This window comes from Scyliorhinus torazame, chromosome 4, assembly GCF_047496885.1.
Source record: "Scyliorhinus torazame isolate Kashiwa2021f chromosome 4, sScyTor2.1, whole genome shotgun sequence".
NCBI lineage: Eukaryota > Metazoa > Chordata > Chondrichthyes > Carcharhiniformes > Scyliorhinidae > Scyliorhinus > Scyliorhinus torazame.
In genome coordinates this window covers 225288027-225293279 of record NC_092710.1, presented here as the reverse complement: position 1 = coordinate 225293279, position 5253 = coordinate 225288027, and positions in this window count along the sequence as shown.

Here is a 5253-nt window from a genome sequence, read left to right as displayed (position 1 = left end):
ATTTACTCTCTTGTCCTCAGAGACAGCTTCCGTTTGATTGTGTCAGTGATATCAGCGCAAACCAGGCAGAAAAATCAGGAAATTTTAAACATAGGTGTATCGTGCCTAAAACCACTTGCATTCACCTTTTCTGCAATCTTCTATGCTGGTTTAAGATTGAATTCGACTGGATCAAGTCCTCCTCACAAAACTGACCTTATCCCTTCCCTCGCCCCAACCAGAATTTCAAGATTCAACCACCAATTCCTCTGCCTTTCTTTCATACACAGCCACTAATTGACACATTTTAAAAGTTTTTCATCTGGAAAATATTTTAAAAATGAATAGTGCACAAAAATGAAACTATTAAATGGCTGAGAAAAGGTTTTAGTCATTTTCTGTGATTTTTAAGTACGGTTACTCTCACGTGTTGGACTGAATACTCATAAAAATGCTTCCTTTTTTTGATGAACCCACTTTCATAATCCTGCACCAAGATACCACTTTTGAACTTTTAATGAACAAAAAGCATATTATATTAAAGTACCTTGGCACTTGTGCAGTGACGATTTTACATTTGTAATTATGAAATGTATTTTTAAAAATTGAAAGCTATTAATATAGTTTGGGGAACTTGCTTTGGATGGTTTCTATTCATTTGAGAGGAAATTGGTGTTTCTTTTCAACTCTGGATTCCAATTCCCATGTTGAAATAAATAAGGTTCTTCCTAAGGTCTGCACATTCTGTTTGTTTAAGGATAAACGTAAAACCTGAAGACCTGTGTTGATGAGCTAATATCAGTTGGGTATTTTTTTATTCTTTCATGGGATGTAGGCATTTATTTCCCATCCCTTTTTTCTCATAAATTTAGAGAACCCAATTCATTTTTTCCAATTAAGGGGCAATTTTGCGTGGCCAATCAACCTAGCCTGCACATCTTTGGGTTGTGGGGGCAAAACCCACGCAAACACGGGGAGAATGTGAAAACTCCACACGGACAGTGACCCAGAGCAAGGATTGAACCTGGGACCTCGGCGCCATGAGGTAGCAGGGCTAACTACTGCACCACCGTGCTGCCCTTTTCCCATCCCTAATTGCCATTCAGAAGATGGTAGTGACCAGTCTTATTGAGCCGCTGCAGTCCATGTGGTGCAGGTACATCCATAGTACTATTAGGAAGAGTTTCACGATTTTGATACAGTGACAGTGAAGGATGGTGTGTGGTTTGGAGAGGAGTCTGCAAGTCGTGGTGGTCCCATACATCTGCTATCCATGGGCTGCATTCTCCGCAGCCCCGCGCCGAAATTGCATTCGGCGTGGGGGCGGAGAATCCAATTTCATGCCAAAATCAGGCCCGGCGCTGGTCCGGCGATTCTCCGGGACCCGAGAATCGGCGTGATCGCGGCGCATGCTGGGGACCCATTGACAGAAGCCAGCCTTATGATCCTGCACTCCCAATCGGCCGAGTTCCCAACGGCATGGAACTAACCTGGTATTGCCGGTCGGGATGCTGGACTCAGTCCGCGGCCGCCCTGGTGTGGGGCAGCGGGATCGGACACCGAGGGGGGCTTATAGGTGGCCATGGGTCAGAGCCGCGTGGTCAGATCCTCAGGCACGTGGCCGATCGGGGGCATCTAATTTTTATGTCTGCCTCCGCGGTCCGAGTCCGCCATGACACTTGGCGCGGCCGTTGGAGGCCGCCGCTGTGCGCATACATGGACTCAAAACCGGACGTGTGGGGGCCCATATCCGCAACTAAAGCTGCATGAATTACTCAGGGTCTTTGCTAGCCCCTATTAGCTGATCTTTTTTGCAGGCATCTCTAGAGTAAAACTGCAGCGTTTTAACGCTGGCTTGGGGGACATAGTCCCATTTTGGGAGAATCCAGACCCTTGTCTTTCCAGGTGGTCGAGGTCACGGGTTTGGAAGATGATGTCAGGCAGCTGCAGCTGGTGAGTTCTTGAAGTGCCTGTTGTAGATGGTACACACTGCTGCCATTGAAATGAAAAAATGAAAATGAAATGAAATGTGTGTCGGTGATGGAGGGAGTGAATGTTTCTGGAAGAGGTGTCAATCAAGTGGGCTGCTTTGTCCTGGATGGTGTCAAGTTTCTTTTGTGTTGTTGTAGCTGAACTCATCGAGACAAGTGGAAAGTGTTCCATGGCACTCCTAACTTATGCTGTGTAGTTGATGGACAGGCTTTGGGGCGTCAGGAGGTGAGTTACTCACTGCATAATTCCCAGCTTCTGACCCACTCTTGTAGCCATTTATATGGATTGCCCAGTAGGTTTGTCATCCAGTGGGATAGGATATACACAGGGATGGTGACGGAGGAGTCTGGGACATTGGTTGTAAGTATGCTTCGATGAGTATGACAACATGAGCCTATTGTTTGACAGCTCCCTCAATTTTGGCACAGGTTCCCACATGCATGTAAGGAGGACTTTGTAGGGTCAACTGGTGAGGGTGTGCTGTTGTAATTTCCTGTGCCTAGTCAATGCTGGCTGGTCCATCCAGTTTTATTCTTATTTGACTTTCTGTCGTGGTTTGATACAACTGAGTGGCTTGCTAGGCCAGTTCAGGGGGCAGTTAAAAATCAATTGAATTATTTTGGGTCTGGCATCACAAAGGGGAAGACTGGGTAAGCATGACAAATTTCCTCCCTTGAAGGACATTAGTGAACCAAATGGATTTTTAATGCCAATCCGATAGTGTCCTAATAATCATTACTGAGACCAGCTTTTTATTCCATTTTGATAATTTCACTGAGTTTCCTCATACCTCCAGAGTACCTCAGACCTCGTGCCCTTTTACCATTCCAGTAACAATACCAGTATGCTTCCTTGTATAGTTAAGTTAATTAACAATTATGCAATTCTGTTGACTTGCTCTTGCTTGATGAGTATTAAATTCAGATGATAGTACTAATGGGAAATCCAAGAACTAAGCTGCCATTTTGTCAGTTAAAAGTAAGTCAATCTTGAGCAGCAGCTTAAAGATAAACATCACCTGAGCTGAACATTGACAACGCTCCGATAAACCGGTGTTGTTCAACCAGGGTCCCCTGGAACCCAATGGCTTCTGGGGCATCCTTAAAGGGTTCCGTGCAATTTTCTGGTCATTTGGAAATGATAGCAAATTTTTCAAGATATACCTATTCTTACATTTAATGAAAAATAACTATTCCATCATTCAATAACGTTTTACTTTGTTTTCATTAAAAAAAATATATATATACATGGTTGGAGCTGGAGGAGAAAGAAAAGAGGGTTGGGGTTCCAAAGAATTTCACAATACGTTATAGGGCTCCCTAACCAAACAGTGTTGTAAACCACTGCTATAAATAGCCATGCTGAAGTTTTCTGAACCATATGCCATCTTTTCACCACCAGGTGGACCATTTGCTCTTCGTATAATGTGTCCTGCAAAATTGTTAAGACACATGGGATGGCTTGTGCCTTAAAGCTATTCTAAACAACTTTCCATTGAACTCTGGTTCATGAAAGCATACTAAATGCTTGCTTTGCATATGAACCAAAAGTCCCTGGAAATTTCTTTGCATAGTCATGGAGAACAAGGGGCGAAATTCTCCCGAAATGGCGGGATGTCCGCCGACTGGCGCCCAAAACGGCGCCAATCAGACGGGTATCGCGCCGCCCCAAAGGTGCTGAATGCTCCGCATCTTTGGGGGCCGAGCCCCAACACTGAGGGGCTAGGCCGACGCCGGAGGAATTTCCGCCCCGCCAGCTGGCGGAAACGGCCTTTGTTGCCCCGCTAGCTGGCGCGGAAATGACATGTCGGGGCGGCGCATGCGCGGGAGCGTCAGCGGCCGCTGACAGTTTCCCACGCATGCGCAGTGGAGGGAGTCTCTTCCGCCTCCGCCATGGTGGAGTCCATGTGGTGCAGGTACATCCATAGTACTATTAGGAAGAGTTTCACGATTTTGATACAGTGACAGTGAAGGATGGTGTGTGGTTTGGAGAGGAGTCTGCAAGTCGTGGTGGTCCCATACATCTGCTATCCATGGGCTGCATTCTCCGCAGCCCCGCGCCGAAATTGCACGGCACAGGCCCGCCCGCGGATCGGTGGGCCCTGATCGCGGGCCAGGCCACCGTGGGGGCACCCCCCTGGGCCAGATCGCCCCGCGCGCCCCCCAGGACCCCGGAGCCCGCCCACGCCGCCTTGTCCCGCCGTTCAAAAGGTGGTTTAATCCACGCCGGCGGGACAGGCAATTTATCGGCGGGACTTCGGCCCATTCGGGCCGGAGAATCGAGCGGGGGGTCCCGTCAACCGGCGCGGCCAGATTCCCTCCCCCGCCGAATTTCGATGCTGGAGACTTCGGCAACCGGCGGGGGCGGGATTCACGGCAGCCCCCGCCGATTCTCCAACCCGGCGTAGGGTCGGAGATTGACGCCCAAGATGTCTATTATTAAGATGTGGGGCGAAATTCTCCCCAAACGGCGCGATGTCCGCCAACTGGCGCCCAAAACGGCGCCAATCAGACGGGCATCACGCCGCCCCAAAGGTGCGGAATGCTCCGCATCTTTGGGGGCCGAGCCCCAACATTGAGGGGCTAGGCCGGCGCCGGAGGGATTTCCGCCCCGCCAGCTGGCGGAAACGGCCTTTGTTGCCCCGCCAGCTGGCGCGGAAATGACATGTCGGGGCGGCGCTTGCGCGGGAGCGTCAGCGGCCGCTGACAGTTTCCCGCGCATGCGCAGTGGAGAGAGTCTCTTCCGCCTCCGCCATGGTGGAGACCGTGGCGGAGGCGGAAGGGAAAGAGTGCCCCCACGGCGCAGGCCCGCCCGCGGATCGGTGGGCCCCGATCGCGGGCCAAGCCACCGTGGGGACACCCCCCGGGGCCAGATCGCCCCGCGCCCCCCCCAGGACCCCGGAGCCCGCCCACGCCGCCTTGTCCCGCCGGTAAATAGGTACTCTAATTAACGCCGGCGGGACAGGCAATTTATCGGCGGGACTTCGGCCCATGCGGGCTGGAGAATCGAACGGGGAGGCCTGCCAACCGGCGCAGCCTGATTCCCGCCCCCGCCGAATATCTGGTACCGGAGACTTCGCCAACTGGCGGGGGCGGGATTCACGGCAGCCCCCGGCGATTCTCCAACCCGGCAGGGGGTCGGAGAATGACGCCCCTGATTCCTGAAATATCCTCCATGAAGGAGAGGCAATTACGTCATCTCGTCATGCTGGTGCAAAACATGGGCAAAGTTTTCTAAAACCTGACATCACCTGTGGGTCAGCTCTGGCAACTTATGGAAAAA